Raw genomic sequence first — 22,654 nt, 5'->3', positions numbered from 1 at the left:
CCAGGGGCAAGCTCCCATACCAAGGTTAGCACTCAGATGTGCTGCCAAGCTCTTCAGTTAAAGAAGACCCTTCTTCCCCCAAGTTGCTCCTTGTAAAGTGTTCAGGAAAGTAATGTATAAAACTGGTGCTGAGAAGTAGGGTCATTACATCAATAAACCCAAACACTTTGTGTATGGAACTCTGGAATGCAGGAGGAATGCAGGAGGGTTTAATGCTGTGGGCTAGAGACGTCCTAGAATGCAGAACTCTGGAACATTCTGGGAGAACTGAAAAACAGAATGCTAACAAAGGGCTGAAGAGTGCAGTCTTCTTACAAGGTTTCAGAAGAGGACTTTCTATTAGGAATTAGATTAGAAGCCATTTGTGTCACATTCTCACAAGAAATCTGGATGTATTCTGCCTGGGTCCCAGCCACTTTTGAGCCATTTGAATTCAAAAGTAGATGGGCTAAATTGTTTGGCAGAGGAAGTTTCAAGAGAGTCTAATGGCCAGGCTGTGTGACAGCTGCTTCTCACTGTGTTTAGTGAGGTTTATAATGAAAATTCAAAGTAGGAAAATATGAAGATTTGCAGTTTAATGAGGACAGGAATGTGGACATGGCTGAGACTGAAGAAAGATGGTGGAAGTTTGTAGGAAGGACCAAGTATCCATACTAGTTAGAGATGGCACTAGCAAAGACAAGGCATGCATTTCACAGAAGGACAGCTGGGGGAAATGCCTTGACGGTAAGGTTCCACTCGTGCAGCGCTCCAACTTGTAAAGAGGAGAATTAATTTGCCGTGGGAGAGCCCTGACTTGAGAATGCTGCAGTGAGCTGCAGAGTAAGGCTATCTTAAGTACAGCCTGAGGACCATTGCTTAAAGATGTGAAGATGAAGCTTAAGATATCAGAAGACTCCAAGATACTGGAAATGCAGACATATGGACTCCTCATCAAGGAAAGGTGAAAACAAGTGGAGCTATAGAAAAAGAGAGGTTATATTTATTTTAGCAGTGAAGCTGGAGGGACAGGGCTCCCTAAGCCTGCACTGGCAAAGCCCCTAAGAATATTAGATCCTAAACACCAAGCTAGATGTTTGCCCTGCTATACTTACTGTAGTTTTATTTCAACCTTATCTTTCCTCATTTTCTCCTTTTTAAATATTTTATTTTTATTATTTTTGGTTATGTACATGTGTGAGTATATGTCTGTACTTGATATGGTTGGCATTGCTGCTTGGGTGGAAAGGTATCCTTGGAGCATACGAACCCCACAGCTCTGAGAGGAAGCCATCTTAGCAGAGGCATGCAACTCCCATGGGAGGGTATCCCCAACTGAGCTGAAAAGCCCTGGAGTCTCTGCTCCACACTACATCTTGACTTCTTCCTGGCTTCACTTCTTGGCTTCTTCCAAGGAGAGAGTCACACCAGGCAGCAGATCTCATAAAAGAGATTTAATGGGAGGAACAAATCCGGGGTTGCTGCTGCTTCTGCTCCAGGGAAAAGATAGCAGGAAACTCAGCAGTAGGCAGGGCTTGTATATGATTTCTTTGTGAGCAGAGCTCACCAGGGGCGAGCTTTTCAGGGTAAGGATTGGTAGAGTTTCAAGTTCTGAGCTAGGGAGAGCTCAGGGATTGCTGGGTTTCTGTGGCAAGTTCAAATCCCTTGGGGCTGAAAGGCTTGCTATGATTTAGGCCAGTGAACAGCCAACAGATACATGCAGGTTTTTGCAGTAGTCTTTGGAGCCCAGAGATGCCAACTTTGCTCTGAAGCTGAAGTTCTAGACGACTGAGTCTCCTGGTGTACATTCTAAGAACAAACCTTGGGTTCTCTGTGGAGGACAAGGCTGCGGATTAGCCAGCTGGAGTGGGTACTTTGGATTTGACATCCAACTCCATACTTGGGAGCAGGTTTTGTGGGCCCAGTCTGTCTTTTTTGTCTCCTTCTCAGCCTCTCGCAGAGCAGATGAAGTGAATTCTACCAATTACACACTTCTCAGGGAACAGAGAAGGGATCAAGATTGACGTTCACTTCCTCTTTGTGAGAAGCTCCTTGGTTCCATTCCTTCTGTCTTGGTGTCTCAGGGTCTTTGTGTATAGGATGGGTACTTAGATGGCTTCATTCATTACCTTCTTCCATTTTCCTTCCCTCCTAGACTCTGTTCCAGCTCCAATAATTCTTTAGCCACATCGTTATGAGGTAGGCACCATTGTTCTCCACATCTCATAGATGAGGAACCTAAACAGAAAATACAGAATGCTCTCAGGGTCACATACCCAGAGAGAAGCCAATCAGGATCCAGTGTGGGCTTATCTTTTCTAATGTCTCTATATTATCAATTAAGCCAACTCAAATAAGAAAAGGAAAGTCAGGTCTTACTGACTTCCAAGTCCCCAGCCTCCTCATTCTAAGCAGGATACTCATTCACAGTCCCTCTAGGATGGTAGAACAGGATCCTTAGGCTGCTCCAACCCCTGACACTGCCACATTCATCTTCAGCCTTCAGAGGACAATTTAGAAAAAAATTATACCCCATGCCCCTTATCATGCGGATCTGGTTGAAATCTGAGCACAAGTCCAATGTGAGGAGAAGTTAGGAAGGGTCCGAGCCTGCACTTGAGTGGGCTGAACCAAGTACACAGTTGTCAGGGTCATAAGCCAAAGGAACTGGGTATCATGCTCAATCTTCCCAAAAGCTGATTGTCTTTGAGGGAGCCTGGGTGGTCCTGAGTGCAGGGATGTTCATTCACTATGTGGCAATGAAACATTCCTGAGCACAATAACTGCACAAGTCAGGCTCCTAAGAGTAGTGCCTCTGTCTACAGAGTACTGGGCAATGTCTGTTCAGGGTGTGGAAGGCAGAAGGGCTACCAGTCTAGTATTGGCTCTCAGGGTAGTTTTTTTTAGGCTTCACAAAATGGCAATCTATGGTTGAGGCTGGGCCTCTCTAAGTTGGGTCCAAGGAGAATGACCAGTATCCAATTTGTATATTTCTTTCTATTTTCTTCCTCATCATTGGCTCAAAGAATATAAGTACAAAGGACATTTGTGTGTGTGTGTGTGTGTGTGTGTGTGTGTGTGTGTGTGTGTGCGTGAAAGAGAGAGAGAGACAGAAACAGAGAGAGAGAGACAGAGACAGAGAGAAAGAGACAGACACACACAGAGAGAGAGAGAGAGAGAGAGAGTGAGAGAGAGAGAGAGAACGCATCAAGGAAGACAGAGTAAGCAGGGAGTGGCAGGAAGTTGATGTAATATCATAGTAGTGAAGAATACTGGTTCCTTTCTAGATGTATCTTAGAATCATGGAAAGAAGGCTCCTGGGGAAAAATATCTGAGTTGAGCAGATTGGGATAGAGGATAATAGCTCTGTGAAACGGTAGCATTGTTTGCTGAACATACAACTTGAAAGCCGACTCCAGCTCTCTCTCCAAGTATTTTGGTTAAATGGAGGTCCTTTAGAAAAATAGTATTGGTTCCTCGAATGAACTCATAGAGGTCCAGGAGCCGAGGCTGTCCAGGAATGACACCGGTGCCCGGTACCACACGTACATTCTCTATAATGTAAAGATATCAAATCTGTTTACACTTAAAGAAACTCTAGCAGGTGTCTCTGGTGCTTTCTCTTTTGTGTTTGCAGTTGCTGAGGACATGTCCTCCATGAAGCAATATTGTAGTATCACCATATCTTTGCTTACAGCAATAAATATAGTACCAATACAAAAATAAATACAGTATCAAAACTCTACCTCTGTTTCACAATCAGGGTTTCTCAACCCTGGGACCTGTCAGTGTCAGACTCCTCTGGGATGTTGTAAGCTTTGCTTGGCACAGTGTACTGATGGCCTTCTCAAAGAAGCCCTGGGGCATTTAAGACTAACTCATCCATTAGACTCTGCAGAAGTAGGTGTGAACGTGAAAATTGGAGCTGTCAATCATACTGAGAGTGAGTACCTCAGGTAGGGATGACGGGTGGGGCTCAAAAGGTATTTATGTGCTTTGATGCCAAGGGCTCAAGTTGAAGGTTCCCATCCACAGAACTCCAGGACCCACCCATGTATGCTGAGTTTCTAACTGGTACAGTGTTGTCTTTGGCTGTGGTGCAAAGACAACAAAAAACAAACAGCTCAGGACCAAGGGGATTTTAGTGTATTCAGAGGTAAAGTGGCTCATAACTTGTATCCATTCTTTAAGGGTGGCTATCACTTCACTGTACTGTCACTGGCTTTGTATGGGCTCTTTTCCAAGTGGTTGTCACCAGGGCACAATTTTGACATTTGAGTTCAATCAAAACTTTTGGAGCGGGGCCTGAAATTTCTCATCTTTTTTTTTTAAACAAAATTTTTTAATTTTAAATTCAAGAATGAAGATACATCCTTCAGGTATAAATAATATTTTAACATAACTTATGTATTAAAAACACATTGGTAGGCTCTTTATAGTATAAAGCATCAAGAGTCCACGTGGTGATGTGTTCAGTCTTGGAAAAGAATTATAACCCAAAGATTCTGACCTCAATTACTACACACACACACACACACACACACACACACACACACACACACACACTGCACCGATACAAGAGTCAAACAAATGATAATCACTGTATCTTCATGCTGGAAACACACAGAGCTCTTTGAAGAATGCATCTGAAAATTCAAGATCAGGAAAAGCAGCAATGTAAAATAAAAGGCTAAGTGTGGTGTGGCGAATGAATCAAAGTATATTTAATAAACACCTTTCTCTAGGGTTCTTGTTATGGCTAGATTATTAAAATTAAAAATTATGCATATTGTTGCTGTGTGCATGTGTAGGCTTAGGTGCAGCGGCACAAGCGTGGGCCTTGGAGGCCAACTGTGTGAAGTCTGTTCCCTCCTCCTACCTTTCTGTGGGTTCTGTCATCAGGCCTGTGACGTCAGTGTTTTAACCACTGAACAATCCTGACAGCTCCTAATGTTAGAATTTTTAAATTGATTTTTAAATCAGGGTAAACAAATCATAATTTCTTCCTCTTGTATGACTGGACAGAACTCTGTGGTGAATATGTCCAACCTTTCTTTATAACTCATCTGCTTAGGCAGATTCCACACCTACTGTGAGTGGTGCAGCTATAATCATGGAGGCTCAAGCATCTCTGTGGTGTGCTGACTTAATTTCCTTAGGTAGAGGCTCACGAATCACAAAGCCTGACCATATGGTAACTCTATTTTCAACTTCTAGGAGGAACCTCATATTGATTCTATAGTGGCCGGGCTAGTTTTACAGTCCCACCAGCAGTGTCCGAGGGCCCCTCTTCTACATCATCACCAGTGTTTGTCCTTGTCATTCTGGCGACAACCGTTCTGACAGGGGCAAGATGGAATGGAATCTCAAACAGCTTGGATTTGCACATCTCTGATGGCTAAGGACATTGAACACATTTTCCATACTTTTACTGGCCATTTGTTTTTCTTCTGAAAATTGGCCTTTAATTCACGAATTGCTTGGTTGTTTAGATAATTTACTTTTGTGATTCCTTCAGGAGTTTAGATCTTAACTCCCCATCAGATGTACAGCTGTGAAGTTTCTCCCTCTCTGCAGGTTCTTTTCGCTTAGCGGATGTGTTTGTTGTTGTTTTGTTTCTGGATAGAAACCTGTATTCGAGTGATACTGTTTTTCCTTTCCTGCTATTCTTCCCTGCGCTGTTGGAGTCCTCTTCAGAAAATCCTTGCTTACATGTGTAACTTTGAGTGCTTTCCCTGGATTTTCACTAAAAGTCTCAAACTATAGTATTGGTTTGTTTTTAATTGACTTTTTTTTTCAGAGTGTGAGAAAAACGTCTAGCATCCTTCTTCTGCACATGGCTAAATTGATTAAATCTCCGCTCTCTGATTTTCATTAATACTTATCTTAATTGGCCTCTTTACGACTGGTAGCCAGGCCTCGCCTGTTAGAACTGCCAGGGTTCAGACTTTGGCTCTAAGTTCTCCAGTATCGGTGCTGGAGGAGTCATCACACAGTGGGCAGGGCTACAGGTTTCTTTCCACCAGGACTGGCTGGCTGGTCTACCTTGTGACTGAAGTATCTGCTTCCCGCCTCTGCTGGGAGCTGCCTGGTGTCTGGACCCTCCCACCCCCACCCCACCTTGTTTCCGGGGGTGGGGTGGGGGGAGGTGCTTCTTTCTGCTCCTTCACACTCTTTGACTTCCCTATGAAGCCTTTGTGTTTTCTGATGCTTCCCCACCTTTCAGTCTTCGCGTCAGGGTCTGTATATAAACTATAACCCAAAGTGGCTGAGTGAGACATGCAGTGAGGGCCGAGAACCTCCAGCTTCATTATTTTCATGGCGAAATTCCTGAATTTTTTAATTCTGTTAAAATCCTCCACTTTATTTTTTTTTCAAAGCAAATGAAAAGAGTGAAAGCGATGCCCGTTCAGTGAGGCTGATATTAGGGGCGCTGTGCTTTCAAGATCCAAGGGGCGCTTGCGCGGCTCTCCGAGTTCCCACTGCACACTTGCATACACAGTGCTTTTTATCGTACAGTCACCAGGATTCTTCACCACATGCTCCCCACCTTAGACTGCCATGTGAGATCACAGCACTTAAAATAATATCTCCCAAAGACACAGTCACCAGTTATAAGTGTTATTAATAATTGACAGTTTTCAATAAAATGCAAGTTGGGAACTCAAAAAATTTTATTAACATTGGCAATTAAGAAAACAACCAACCCAGGGTACTCTAAGCTGTGATGATTTGAAACCAGCACATTTACACACTGCCCTTGGCAGTCACTCTTTTTCAGTCATTCATTCATAGTCTCATGTAGTGAATGAGAATAATGGAAACCCATTCAAGATTAGCATGCACTGAAGCCACACTCTTACTAGGTCCCTACTGTCTCCTCCCAATGTCTAAAGTGGTCATTGATTAGGTTTCTTCCTGCTCCGGTGTCGCCTCTTATCCGTGTGAGACTGTCCTAGATTCTGTTGTCTCGACCCCAGATTTAGACTTAAGTCCTCGTCTTCTTTCCTTACAGCCACCACTGGGTTCTAATACAACCTACCTTCTCAAAACTCTTCTCTTCAGCTTCTAACTTCCTCAATGAAGAATTTCCTATGGCTCCCTGGCTGCCTTCCTCCTAGGACTCGGAGTCCCTGCTTCCCAGTCTACAGCATTTCTGAGAACTCTTTCAAGCTCATCAGTCTGCTGTCCAGCAAAGAGCTCCTGCCGACTGCTAAAGGAAGAACACTTCCTCTCCTTTCTATCCCCACCCCCTCCCCTTCATTGCTTTTATGAGACAGTATCTCACTGTGTAGCCTAGATTGGCCTCAGACTCCTGATCCTCCCTAAAGCAAAGACTACAGGCGTGCAGGTTCACGCCCGACTGAATTTTACTTTTGATTGACACAAACCATTTGTGTATATTTAAGAGGTACAGTAGGATTTTTTACAACTTTCTAACTGATAGATAATGAGGTACCATTGCACCAGCATCATTTTTGACTCACGTAGGTATCATAATGATCAACTCAGGATAATTAGCATACCCGTCACTTCTTTATGCTAAGATTTTCCAAACGCTCTTCTATCTTCTCATACACATTAGTTGTGTTCTCTCTGCTGCCTCAGATCACCAGAACTTATTCCTCCTATCTAACTGAGGAATACCCATCAATCAGCTTTACCCTGTCTCCCACTCCCCTCTACTCTCCTGAGTTACTCAACTCTCACCCAGTATGAAATTCTCCTTTTTAGATGCCACACCTCAGCGCCATAATGCAGTATTTGCATTTGTCTGACTTGTTTCACTCTGTGTCATCTGTCGCCTCACATGATTTCCTGACTTTCCAAATCTTCCTCAAATACTTACCTTCTATTTATAGATAAACCTCTAGTTCTAGTGACCCCCTCCTAATCTGTCCAGAGAGTTCCCACTGTCGCTGTCATATCCTTTGGTACTGCCTCCATGCATTTCTTCTATAGACCTTAATAAATGAGCCCCCAGCAGAGAAGGAGGAGGGTGACTTTTTTCTCTCCCCCCCCCCCCGAGGGTGACTTTTTTAAGCCTTCTGTGAGGCTTATGTTTCATTAGTCTTCAGCTTTCCAGTATCTAGTACTTCCTGGTTAACTAGCCTTTAAAGTCTTGTAATAAGTGCAAGTTACATAGTTAACTAATTGTTGGATTATAAAGAGACAATAAACAAAAGAGGAAAGCAATTGAACATAAGTATCAAAGAGGAGATACAATAGCAAAGTATCCTTGGACAGGTGATTGTGAAATGTAAGAAAGCTGTCAGCAGAAACAATCCACTTTCTTCATCATACTGGTTCAGTTCCTTCTAATGTAGCCTGGCGTCATTGATAATCGAATCAGATTTGTTTTAAAGTGGAGAGGGAAAGCTACTAAAATCTTAATGTTGAATTTCCACAGACCATTTCATTTTATGATACTTAGGCACCGGGATATTATCAATTGATTGAACAAATAGTGAGCCGGACGGTTTGTCAACACACAGCCAGCGAGAAGTCACTGGTCTTGCGATCAATACTAGTTAACAAACAAGAAGACGCCACCTAAGTTTGCCAGCAATCTGTTAACTGGCTTTGCCCTAGGCCCAGTATGGATTTTTACTGTGTGTCTTTTGGGTTTTATCCTAAAACGGGAACTTGTAATTACATATGAGAAATAACTGAGAGAGTGGGCGAGTGGGCGGGATGTGCACACCACTCCTGTGTCAAGCTGGGTTAAGAGAGGTAGTTTTCCTCTATTACAGAATTTATACTTTTCAAAAGTGGAGAAACCTCAGAGAAGAAAGGAGATCTCTATTCTGGTAGTAGTTCAGTTTTAGTCTGTGGCCTGTTCAGATTTGGTGGTGGTTCTTCAATATCTCCATTTCTTCAAAATATCTTTGCTTCTCTCCTTTCTTTATCTAGAGTATATATGCATATGTTTATGACATTGTTCTTTCTATAAAAATAATTGCATAGCTTTAAAACTGTACAGCTCAAATGTAAGAATTAAAGTTATTAAAATTACCTGCTAAATATTAAAGATATTAAAAATCACTCTACCTTTTAATGATGTTTCTAGGCTTGCAAATTCTATGATAGGTCAATGCCCTCATAACAGACTTTTATAATAAGAGGATTTTTCCCATGGCATTAACTATCAAAATTTATAATAATAATTTTTAGCTATGATATAATATTGTACTGTGTAGAAATATCACACTTTTAACATTCCTTTTGTTGACTTCTACGTGGTTTCTGATATTTGCCTAAGGAAATAATTGTGGTAACTTTTTCTATTGGTTTTTAGAACAAATCTTAGAAACAAAATTTCTAGGAGACTCTTGATGTCTCTTGAAATTTTGTTTTTAAGAAACATGTACCCATTTGCTTGCTGAAGGACTTCTAAGTGTGTTTTTCCCTGCTCTTTGTTTTAGTGCTAGATAGAAATGTATGAAGTCCTTATCATGTTTTGAATGTGCCCTCTTTTCCTGTGGTAACAATTACCTCTGTAAAGTCATTGTGTCCCAGTCATGTTTCCTGTTACCTATTTTTTTCCTCAAGTACCCTCATATACCAGGAGAGTCATCTCTGCCTCAAAACTATCTTATTTGGCCCTGACATATCTACTTCTTTTTTTCTATAAAAGATGTGTGTGTGTGTGTGTGTTTGCGTGTGTGTGTGTGTGTGTGTGTGTGTGTGTGTGAAAGAGAGAGAGAGAGAGAGAGAGAGAGAGAGAGAGAGAGAGAGAGAGAGAGGACCTGTATGAATTTATGTCTATCAGTTATGTTCAGGTGTCCAAGAAGGCCAGAAGAAGATATTGAACATGATAAGAAATTGCACATGGCTGTGAGCCATCTGGTGAGGGTACTAGAAACTGAACCTACATAAAGCAATAAGAACTTTTAACCATGGAGCCATCTCTCTAGACCTCATATTTACTTTTGCACACCAGGAACATGGGACTGCTCTCTTTCAACTTTTCCATACTAATGTACTGTCTTATGTACTTGGCCTTTCTCCAAATCTAACTTGTCTGAATTCTCATCTTCCTAACTGGCTTTTCCATTACTAATCTTTCTACCTTCTAATTTTTCTTCTTAGCATTCTACAAGACCTTGTGAAGAATAGATATGGCTACAAATTTCCCTGTTCCAATGCTCACCGCTAGAAGACTTGTGGCTGTAGTCTTACAATGGTACATCAACCCCAGGTTCTTAATGGACAGCATCCTGTTTACACACTGCAGCCCTTCCCTGACTTTGACTTGACCTCCTCTTGTCTCTAGGTAGAACTTCCTTCACCTTTTTCCCATTGATAGATTGATCTTACATATGCAGGTAAAACATTATTTCCTTTATAATTGATTTGGTTCCTTAGACATGAATAGTATTTTGCTACATTTTCCCTTTGCTGTAGTATTATTTCTATTTTCAGCTTTTTGAGGTCAGAAACAATGACTACGTTATCTTGTGTTCTGTGTCTAGTGTCAACCAAAGGATGACAGTGCCAACTGCCCAGGATGCATGTGTGCTGCACTGTTTTCTATCCAGTGTTCTGTTACATCGCATTACTTTCCTTGTCTTAACCAGCATGTACTAGTATGAAATTGAATTCATATGCAGGCAAATGTAACATTTTAAAATAACGATAGATTTTATTCTGTAGTACATTATATGTTCTTAAAAAGATCACATCAACTCCATTTCTGATCTATCACTTAGTAATACCTGAGAAATTCAAAACCATGACAATGTGATATTTAAGGATCCCAGAATAGGAAGTAGTTGCACTTGTTCGTTTGTTTGTTTTGTTTCTTATTTTTGTGGTTTGTTTGTTGTTTGTTTGCTTTTGTCAACTTGACACACGCTATGGTCATATGGGAAGAAGGAGCCTCAATTGAGAAAATCCCTCCATTGTGTTGCCTATAGGCAAGCCTATGGAATATTTTCTTGATTAATGATTGATGGGGCTGAGTGTATCACTTAGATCACTGAGGGAGGTGCCACCCGCAGGTTGGTAGTTCTTGGCTGTATAATAAAGCAGGGCGAGCAAGCAATGGTGAGCAAGACTGTAAACAGAGCTTCTCCATGGCCTGTTTCAGTTCCTGGCTCTGAGTTCCTGCCTTGAGTTCCTACCTGGATTTTACTTCATGATGTACCACAGGCTATAAGATGCAATAAACCTCCCCAACAAAATTGCTTTAGTTGTGTTTATCACAGCACTAGAAACCCTAACTAAGACAGTTTCTGACTCTTCAGGGTCAATGGATTGAGTCTTTTATTTCTTCATTTAAAATTGTCAACCAATCAAAAATAAGCACAATGTACAAAGCTCAAAGAACACACCAAAAGAGGGGAGCAGAAAGAATGAATAGGATGAGCAGATTTGTAGTAACTCTGGATACAACACAGCCACTACATTCATGAATGTATGTAGCTGTTGGTGCTGGCAGAAAACTAGCTCAAGATTGGACCTCTCAACCTTTCATTATGGATAGAGAAGGGATCTATGAGGCCCCAGACTTCCCTGAATATATTGGTAGTTAATGGTTGATGGAAGACAGGGTATCATTCTCTTCAGTGATTTAGCCACTGATAAATCGCCCACATTCTGGTGCTCTTGGAGTCACCCATGCTCACTCAAGCACATTTAATTAAATTCAGTAGGTCAGATGCAGAAAGAAGACATGATAATAGAAAGGTGACTTATTAACATTGAGAAGAAAAATGTCTTAGCAGGAGGACCAGGGTAGTGTGAAAGGGTTATGGCATGAAAATGACAGAAGTTCACTGTATATGAAAGTGTCAGCGAGTACAAAAAGGAAATTAAAGACTAATCAAATGGTAGGTTCTTTGGAGAAACTGGAAAATCTTGAGAGCTGCCCAAAGGTACCATTTCCTGGACTGCACTGAAGACGAAAGATCAGCCCAGGGTGCCTTTTGCTATGCTGAGAGGATGCTCCTGGTCTCGAGGAGGATCATCCTGCAACACATTCAAAGCATAATCCTGGATGCGCTGCTTACGATTGTGCTGTCCTATTCAAGCTTGGTGCATGCTGAACATAGAAAGTCGTCTTTATTCTTTTTTTTGGATCATTGTCATAGTTCTATAGAATGTATAAGTGACTATAAACCATCTTATAAACCATGATAGATCTAAAAGAGAAATCCCAGCTTAGGACACCCATCTAGCCAGAGCGTTTCCTTCTCACCAACTACAGCAGTTTTCTCATGTCAAAGTGTGGTTTCATGACAAAGCTGCTAAGATTTTATCCACTTTAATTCTAGTGAACACATCAATGGCTTCCTGGATACAAATAGCCCTTTGTAGGTTAATACTATAAATGTAGGCACATGTCTTATTGGATGACTAAACAAGCAGTCTCCTTCTTTGTTAATTACTATCGAGGGCCAATGTTATTTACATAATAAAGTCAATATAATATCTATTTCTCAGTAACTGAGATGTTCTGGGCTCACCTCTGTTTTATTTTACAATTAGGTTCTATTATTTTTCCTTATTGACTCTCGAGAAAAATAGATGTGGGAACAAACTTAATGGCTCTGAAAATGTCAGAACAATTTCTGTGACAGGAAAGATTCTGTAATGCATAAATGTAAACAAGCACAGTGTTCAATCATTGGAAAACATCAGATTAGATCTTTTACTATTATGCACCCACTCTTTATCTTACTCCTTTTTTTTTGAGTGACTTAGACTTTATAGGTGTGATGAATGCTCCTTTCTTACACTCATTTCTCTGTCTGAATAGATTCGAGGCATTCCAATGGAGTTATTCATTTGGCATAAGTGGGCAGCTAAGCCCTCCAAAGGGTGGGATGGTAAACTTCCAGACACCCTCACTGATGAAACTGCCCTGACAGGAGATATATTCCAAGGACACCCTGGAGCCTTTACCTTCACCCCTCTGGTTAGCTAAGCACTGACTTTCAGAGATGTCCATGTCCTGATCCTTGAAACCTGTGTCTATGCCACCTTGAATGACGAAGAGTTTTCATAGACGTGGCCAAGGCTTTTACAGTGGTAAGCTGATCCTGTAGGATTCTATGTAATCACTGGGCCCTTATCTCGGGAAGCAGAAGGACTCCAGCCAGAAAGTGTGACAGAGACAAATGAAAAAGAAGATCGTGTTCATGGGATATGGGCAGTGTCTACCTGGAAAAGGCTGTAGTTGAAACAATTTTAACATCTCCAGTAATTGGACATAATATTTTTATTTAACCAATAGTTTTAAATTAAGGAACAAGGTTTTCACAAAAAAAAAAAAAACCTTGGTAACCATGAGAACTTACTTGTAGGCATCTAGACCTTCAGGTACAGCATTTAGGATTACAATGCATAGCAACAGACTAAACTTCAACAAAAGGCAAAGAAGTGGATACCCGTGACTCTTAGGATTCCTGAACGCCTACTGACCCCTGCATTTTAACCCAGTGAGGCCTGTATTGAAGTCCTGGACCCTGAGACTGGTAGCTGATATAACTGCAGTGATTTTGGCATCCGTCTGTGTTCACTCAATTGAGTAGCCTCAGGGAACCTACGCAGGGTAGAAAGACTCAGGCACTGTGCCACAAGGTTTGGAAATGAACAGAAGATCTGGACAGATGATGCCCCTGAGTACTAGGAGCTGCCAATCTGGTGCCTTGGAAGAGGTTGGTGAAGAGGGCAAGGGCTTTACTTCCAATGGACTGAGAAGCTCAGTGCTCCAAATCTGCCCAGATGAACATGTAGAACTTACCTACCCTCATATCAACATAACGGTTCTCTAGAGAATCAGAACTCATAGGATGAGTGTCAAAAGGGATTTATTATATGGGGCGACAAGATAGGGTTGTCTAGCAGTGGCTATCTCATTTCAGAGAGGCTGAGAACCTGGTCTTTAGCTGTGTTAAAAGGCCCAAAAAACTGGCTCTAATATTGGCTCTCATAGCAACGAGATAAATGCATTTGCTAGCACAGTGTTAGCAAGCACCCAAAGACCACAGCTTCCTTCTTCCATGTCCTTTTATCAGGGTAGGGAACTACCAAAAGGTACTGCCCACAGTTAGGATGGGTCTTCCCACTCCAAATAATCTGCTCAAGAAAGTACCTTACACTAGTGCCCAGTGGCTCACTTTACATTCGATTCCAGATCAATCCAGACATGTTAACAACCAAGCTTTGCCATCATGATGTGCTCATAAATTTCCCATTAAGAATAGGTAGGCATGCTCAAGGGTTAGAATTAAGTTTATATCATCTCTTACGATGGTGATGGAGTTTTCTTGAGGGAGCTACTTTGACTCTGGGATGATTTCATTTAAGTGGGAGTGATAACAGCTGCCTTTATTAGGACTTTCCTACCCACCATTTTCATACATGTCAAGTCAAAGGAAATGAATGAAGAGGAGAGAGGAGTCCTTAGTTGATGCTACATCTAAGCGGCCCTCTCCAGTCCACTGTCAACACTTCGTACAACACAAGGTAGCAGACCTCCTGATTCCTTGACCCTGATGCCACTTGGGCTGGACAATTGCACATGTATATAGCAATGGGCCCAGGTAAGAACCTTCTCTAAGAGGAGTCCTCCCTTTGAATGTAGAATCTGATGTCTACCACCACACCTTGCCTAACAAGGGATCTGCGTGCATCTCTTGGATAGGTCTGGTAACGAGAGCCTGTTTCCACATTCTAATAGGAAAAGCCACACTCATCTCCTAGGATTCCTCCAAGACTCTGGCATCTCGTTACCTGAGACACCACATTCTTCATGAGAATTTTTGAGCAACTAAACACTAGCAAGTAAGGTGGCTATTCTAATAAAAATCAACTGTTTTGGCTGATTTTCTGAAGTTTTTTTGTTGTTGTTATTTTGTTTCAGTATATGCCACTGTGGTTTGGATAAGTGCCTAAAAGGTTGGTTCCCAGTGTGCAGCAGAGTGGGGAGGGAGTAGAATTTTGAGGGGCAGGACATAATGGGGTATCTTCAGAGCATTAGCAGCATGATATTCAATGGGATTGTAGGATTGAAACCTTGCCTTTTCTTCTGAATCAGGAGGTACATGGTTTGCTCTGTGTGCCTTTCAGCCTTGCTGTGCCTTCTCAGTGCAGAAATGTAATGTGTCAACCCGCCACAAACTAGACACTCCAAAATCATGAGTGCAAACAAGGCTTTTCACTCAGTAAGTTGATTACCTTAGATATTTATTATAGTGACAGATAACCGACATAGTAGAGAGTTGAAGATAACTTTTTAAAGCTTATTGATTATAGAGTTAATTAATCAATAAGGGTTAATGCCATTTACTGTTTAGTATATTTACATGGCAGATGGCATGCTCAAGGTTTGCCATATGTCATCTTATCTAGTATGTCTAATTTCTCTGTGACATTTCTACTTATAGGTTGGAAAACTGAAGGTCAAATCACACTGAAGTACAAATGTTCAATTAGTAAATAAAGGCCATAGGGTTTGACCCTAAGTCACCCCCACTGTCATATTATTTGTCAAAAGTGGGTCTTTGGCCTTTTGAAATCCAGAGGTTTGGAGGTTTAGACTCCAAGACTAATTATTTCTTCCATTGACCTGCTGTTTGGGACACTAGATGGTCACATAGTGGATTGGAGTTTTTTTGTTTGTTTGTTTTTGGGGTTTTTTCCTAAACTCAGTGATCTATGGAAGCATTGACATTTACAACATGTGAAACTGGCCAGGAAGTCTAAGCCCAGAGTCCCAAAGCCTTTATAACCTTTATAACATGTGCAGTGAATTCAGGACCAATTTTCAGAGCTTTGTCAGAATGACTTTCTGTTCAAAGCAGAGCGTGGATGAGGAACAGCCCGTTCATCCTCACAGAGGCTGGATCTATGTTCTAGAACATCTAAAGCTCATGGAACCATCCCAAGGATGAGTCACCCCTAAACCCTAGGGGTGAACTTACCTTTCCCTAATCCATAGCCACTGATCTGTAGTCAGTAGACGCTCAGGAGTCACGTCCTTCCAATTGACCCTTTAATAACAAATGACAGCATTTTGCTAAGTTTATCCAATGGTTGTCTTACATATTTTCATTTTTCTCATCTTCTTGATAGGATATTGATTTGAGTTTCCAGCCTTTCTTAAGGCATCTCAGAAAAATCTTGCCAATATTTACAATTTAGAAATTATAAGTTATAGCTACATTAAAAATAAATTGAAGCTTTACAAAGATTATTATACACAATTATTTCTGGTGAGATGTTTCTCTGTAGAGTCTATTTTTGTATGAAAGAAAGTAGTAAATGTTATTGCTAATGAATTAATTCCATTATTAGGACTTTAGTCCTTTACTGTATTTCCACCTACGACCATTGTGACAGGCTTGTTCCAGTTTCCTTTCTGTTGCTGTAATAAAACACCCTGGCAAAAAGAAACTTGGGAAAAATGGAATTATTCAGTTCTGGGTCAAAGTTCATCAGCTTGTGGAAGTGAAAGCAGGGACTCAATCCACTAGTCACATCACACCCACCATCAAGCACAAAGAGAAGATACATACATCATTCTGTTGGCCTCCTTATCCAGCTTTCTCTGCTCTTATATAGTGAAGGGCCTTGCCCATGAAGTGATGCCAATTAAACCCCTGTAAACAATTAATAATCAGGACAATTCTCCACAGACATGTATACAGGCCACTGATCTAGACAATCCTCCATTGAAGCACTTTCCCCTGAAGTCTAAGTTGTATCTAGTTAACCCTCACAGGGTTTAATATGAAATGTGCCCCCACCAAATTCATGTTTTGAACACTTTGACCTCAGCAGGTGTTACAATTGTAGAAGGTTGTGGGAACTTTATAAGGTGGGACCTAGATGCAGGAGATAGGTGACCGAAGCATCCTCAGGCCACTTCCTGCTTCAGCACCTATTTCCTGTCCATCAAAACGTGAACCACTGTCCACCACACTCAAGCTGTCCTGATGGCCCAAGACCATGAAGACAAGTGACTCTGAACTAAAATGAGCAAAGCGAGTCTTCACTCTTAAGCTGATCTGATCAGGTAGTTTTGTCAGAGGGAAGCAAACATAATTAATATGGTAATCTTCCCAAGCAGTATTAAAATACTAGAATTAAAACATATTTAATCACACCAACCTCTTTTGTTTGCGTTCTGTCTTTCCTGTAAATTTTTAAAACGCAAATCAGTAGTTGAAAGGGTGATATAATCCTACATCTGTCTTTAAGAGCAGGCTTATGCAGGTATTTATGATAGCCATTAATCAATACAGAAATCCAGCAGTTCTTGAGTATCTTGAGAAGGCCTCAGCCAAGTTATAGTATCAGACTTTGCATGTACAATACCACTACTTTTAATTGACTGTAAGGTTAAAGAATGGTATTTTGGATTAAATGAAGTGTATTGTTAAAAATAAATTTTTCCATTTCATCAAAAAAAATGTGGCTAGTGAGATGTGGTGTGTATGTGTTTGTGTGTCTGTGTGTGTCCATGTGTCTGTGAGTCTGCTGGAGGTCCTGCCAAGCGCTATATGCATAGTTGGCACAGTTGGCCAGTGTACTGTAGCATTTAAAATGGCACACCTTGGTTTCTTGTTCTGTTTCCACAAACAGTGCTAATCTAGAGACTTCAGGCAAATCCAAGCACTGCCTGGCTTCTCAGTTATCTGAAAAATCAGAGTCACTCTTTTTACCCAGTTTAGCTTAAGAACTCAGTACCACTATTTCTTACCCATCTGTATCCTTACTGCAAACAAAACAAAACAAAACAAAACAAAATAAAAACAACCCTCCCCAAGTTACTCCATCTTCTACACGGGATCTTTTCATAAATACAAAGTGAAACTCCTTGGAAACGCTTGGCTTAATATACTTAATTGATAGTAATAAGATTCAATTAAGGGGGAATTAATTCACAATCCTGGCTTACATGGACTAGATAGTGGAAACTTTGAGAAAGTATACTTAAGTTTATGTGATGCATAACATGCACTGTATCTTAATACTGTACTATTATAATATAAAAGTACATGATTATATATCTGTCTTCATGTTGTTAGGGACTGGTAATTGGCAGAGATTTAAAAATAAAATTAGCTTCTTAACAGCAAGACATAATTAGTTGTGAAATTCTTCTATCAAATCATTAAGACATGAACACATGTAACGACTTGTAAAAGTAATTTATTCTTGTTTGTTTAGATGCTGGTCGGTTACTCCTCTTTTTTTCATCTGGTTCCCAGTTTAGCCTCAAACAGCAAGTGTTCGTTGAGCTGCAGGGAAGCTGGGCCTTTGTCAACAGAAAGGTACAAAGACTGGGGCGCTCGGGGGTTGGGGGGGCGCATTCCCAAGTACCTGCCCCTTCTTGATGCCCAGAGGGCCCATTTCTCCACTGGGGTGAGTCTTCTTTATACTTGTGTGATGCTATTTTTATTCTAGAATGAATGGGTTGCTTTCCTACTTCAGTGTCTCACCCGTGATCTTGTTGATGACTCTTTATATTCCTTTGTTATTTTCACACATCTCTCCTCCACACCATCTCTCCTTTAACTTCTTTTCCTCCATGAAACCAAAATTTTTCAGTGCTGTGTTCTGTCCTTCCAGACAACACTAAATGAAGACAGAGTAAAGAAGGGAAAGCTAGTGTCAGTTTAATAAATATGATTAGTTAAAAAAAAACTAATGGCAAGCACAAGGCATCCCCTGATTTGTTGAAAGGTTATGCTTTACTCATTAAAACAACTATAAATGCCCCGTTAAGCAGTAGCTATTCTCATTGTGGACTAGAAACATTACAGCAATGAATTGAGCTTATTTACAAGCATAGACTTCTTCCTCATTAAAGAAGCCATGCTTGAAGCAGCCCGAATGCTGCCCGTGTGATTTCCATGGCCAAGGGTATGCCAGGAGGGCAACATGCTCTAAGGTCTGCAGGCTCAGCTGATGAAGTTGTATGGCTGACTCCCTGGGAAGGGACAGACATAGGACTTCTCCAGAGAAGGAACCAATGACGACTTTTTCAGAAAACTGTTGGCCTGTGTCTAAGCTTCTTCAAAATAAACTGGATTACAAGCCCCAAAAGTCTTACTAAAACCCTACAGAGTGTCTAAACCCATGTTAGGGAGGAACACATCGAGGTTTTTCTTCATTTTGGCTTGGTTTTTCAAACAGGATATCATTATATAGGTCATGTAGGCTTCAAACTCGGGACCCTCTTGGTTTGGCTTCCCCAGTGTGAGGACTGTGGCTAATGGTGGCTTTGCCAGGAGCTAGTGACTCTGCACTGCCTTCAGGTTCCCCATCTTATGGTGAGTGCTCTATGCGTCTTCACTTCACCTAGAGGTGAACTCCCTGTAGCTTCTTTTTCCCTCTGCTTGCTTCAGCACTTCCATGGGGAGAAGCTGCTGGAAAGGTGGACTCAACAGAAAGCAATGACACCTCTTTCTGAACTTCCCCAGATTGCCCAACTGTAAGCACTCCAGGCAGTCCCTACCCACCCACTGCCTGGGTCATAGCCCCTGAGACAGCAACTGGATTTTGCAGCATCAACTTTGTTTTCTGAGAAGTCTTCTTCTTGCAGTAGTGGGTGCTTGAGTTTGGTTTTTCTATTAATATGGTAAAACACTGTGACCCAAAGCAAACTTGGACAGGAGAGGATTTATTTTATCTTGTAACTTTCAGGTTGCTTTCCATTACTGAGGGAACTCAGGGCAGAAACTCAAAGTAGGAGGCAGGCACTGGAGCAGAAATCATGGAGGAATGATGTGTATTGGCTTGCTCCCCATGGCTAGCTCAGCCTGCTTTCTTATACAACCCAGGTCCATCTGTTCAGGTGTGGTACCACTCACAGGAAGCCAGGTCCTCCCATCTCAATCATTCATCAAGAAAATGCCCCATAGACTTGCCTACAGGCCAATCTGATAGAGGTATTTCCTCAGTTGAGACTCTCTCTTCCGAAATGACCTAGCTTGTGTCAAATTGACAAAACAAACAAACACACAAACAACAAAAACACCTTACCAACACATAAGGGTTTTCCAAATATAGATGGAAAGTTCCAGCAGACAGTCTCCAGGTTGGTATGACTCATTCAGGAAAACTAGGCAAAGTAGCTGCCGAGATGTGTGCTCAGTGCTGCCTGTATGACTTGGAATTTCCTGACTCTGGCACCTTCGTTTTGAATAGTAAAGGCTCAACTCAAGTGTTGTGGGTTTTTTGTGGGGGGGGTGTTCTTTTTTGTTTTGTTTTGTTTGTTTTTGTTTTTTACTACTTGATTCATTTCATTCTTTCTACAATGCCCCCACCCAATAATAATTTTAAATGAATAGATTGTTTGCATAATATTCTGATAAAATAATTTAACAATTCTAGTTTTGTTTTCTGTGTAAGGGTGTCTCTTTGTCTGTTTTGTTTTGTTTTTCTCTTCCTTGGTCTAAAGAAAGCATGTCCCGTTATGGAAGGGTGAGGTGCTCCTGGGGATATTTAGGGAATTTTGCTCCTAATGTTGTGGGTTGGAATTTAGAAAGCAGACAGCTGTATATGATGCATAGGAGTGAGGGAAGGGGACATCCTAAGAGGATGGGGTCAAAGAACAATGGAAGGGTCAGCTTTGTGCCATGGAAGGGTAAGATGTGAGCCATGAGACAGAATTTGGGGGAAATAGCACAGCAAGGTTTGTTAGACTCTTGGATTTAGCATGTGTAGCTCGCCTCCATCTCTCTGATGAGGGTCTTCTATAAGGCTGGCAGTTCCACTCCTGTCAGAGTGAGTTGTTGTCTCTCTTGAGACAAAGGCCAGGAAGCTTACTCTTTGTCCTGCCTCTCACCTAAAACCAACCTCTCAGAGCTGACCCCCAAGAATCCCCCAGGCCTTCAGGAGAGCGACAGGAACCCCAGAGCACACACGCACAGCCCCTCACAGCACTCAGGCAGGTGCTATCAAGTCCATACTGCAAGTCTAGGAGAGCCAAGTCCCACGCTGTAGCGCAGTGCCTCTCAACCTGTAGGTCAGGACCTGAGGGTGGGGTGAGGGGACCACGACAAACAACATTTTCACAGGGACCACATATTGGATAGCTTGCATATCTGCTATTTACATTACGATTCACAATAGTAGCATAACTGGTTATGAAGCAGCAACAAAAATAATTTTATGGTTAAGGGTCACCACAACATGAAGAGCAACTGTATCAAAGGGTCTGAGCATTAAGAAGGTTGAGATCACTGGTCTAGTGTTTTCTCAATGATCTCCGCCCTCCTCCTCTCCCTCCTCCTCTTCTTCCTCCTCCTCCTCTTCTTCCTCCTCCTCCTCTTCTTCCTCCTCCTCCTCTTCTTCCTCCTCCTCTTCTTCCTCCTCTTCTTCCTCCTCCTCCTCCTCTTCTTCCTCCTCCTCCTCCTCTCTTTCCTCCTCCCTCCCTCTCCTCCTCCCTCCCTCTTTCCCTCCCTCCTTCCCTCCCTCCTCTTAATCCAGGGCCATGCGTGCAGCTCTTTAAACAATTCAGAGGCTTGTGCTTGGCTTCTTGTCAGCTCACCTTCCAGAAAATCTTTTGCCTAATTTCCTGCCACAGAACTTCCATCTCTTCTTCAATCATTACAGCTTTAGGTTGCCCATTAGGGCTATATTGTAAAAATGTGAATTGTCCATGTAAATTATCCAACAGAACAGTCAGTTCACATTCAGCCCCAGTTGACTCTTACCCTCCAGTCTCTCATTACTGTGTCAACCTCTGTCATCATTTGCATCTTGTTAAATGAGCCTTTTATAAATCACTGTGATATCATCATCATCATTATCACCACCACCACCACCACCACCACCACCACCACCACCACCACCACCACCACCACCATTATCATCTGCTTTTTAAATTCCACACATCATCTTGGTTATGAATTAATACTTGTTTGTCTTCATTTTATCATTTACCTTGATAGGTTTATTGAATTGTCTCTGTATCATATGCCCATGCTATGCTATTTCTACCTCAGCTTTGAAATGTATTAATAGACAAACATGTTCATTTATTGTTATATGATTTGTCTCTTTTGGCTAATCTCAATGAATAAGTTTTCATTGTCTTTTCAGGCTAGCTTCCTAAGCAGAATCCACCTCGACATGTTGTTTAATGGCAAGGACCCATTCTGAAGAACATGCACTTGGTGATTTTCCTTCTCAGGGTCTCCTCAGTGCACACACCAATACAATCTGGGTAACGTAGTCTAGACACACTGAGGTGACATAGTACAGCTCTGTTGTGTGCAGGGTGAATGAAATCTAAGTGGCACAGGAGGGTATTTCTTTTGTTTGCTCTTCAAGTATTCCAAGGAAGATCAGAAGACATCTCTGTACTCATTTAATCTTTATGGTTGAATAAAATAGATGTGCATTAAAATTTATGTCCCAAGCATTTTCTTGCTTATAGAAGAGAATCTATGAGGACTAAATGCATGGTGTTCTGGAAGAACTGTTGATATGTTACCTAGCTGTGTATTATGGTGACTGTAAGTCAGGCATAAGTATTTTTGTAGTGTTTCCAAACTTTCATCTAGCAAGCCCTGTTCCAAGAATCTGTCCTAAGGAAATGATCAGAGTTAGGCAGGCTTCTTCCCTAGAAGGTATTTCTGAGTATGATTTATGAAGATAATAATGGAGATTAAAGGATAACCATTTCATTAAATGCTATATATAGTCATAA

General features: G+C 41.5%; 1 long non-coding RNA gene across 2 annotated transcripts; it reads left to right on the top strand.

The window, feature by feature from the left end:
* The first annotated feature begins 285 nt into the window (after positions 1 to 285).
* Positions 286 to 22,602, top strand: LOC103694077 (uncharacterized). 2 transcript variants are annotated; one of them, XR_596745.4, is made up of 7 exons: positions 286 to 943; positions 10,072 to 10,165; positions 10,256 to 10,307; positions 12,743 to 14,772; positions 15,026 to 15,152; positions 18,163 to 18,266; positions 22,045 to 22,602. It is a non-coding gene; the product is annotated as an uncharacterized LOC103694077 (long non-coding RNA). The 2 variants fall into 2 exon arrangements; XR_005495608.2 differs by having other exon boundaries at positions 10,072 to 10,307.
* The last annotated feature ends 52 nt before the right edge of the window (positions 22,603 to 22,654 follow it).

Source organism: Rattus norvegicus, chromosome 17 (genome assembly GCF_036323735.1).
Source record: "Rattus norvegicus strain BN/NHsdMcwi chromosome 17, GRCr8, whole genome shotgun sequence".
Taxonomy (NCBI): Eukaryota; Metazoa; Chordata; class Mammalia; order Rodentia; family Muridae; genus Rattus; species Rattus norvegicus.
Note: the sequence above shows the minus strand (reverse complement) of the source record. Positions and strands in the feature narration are given on the sequence as shown.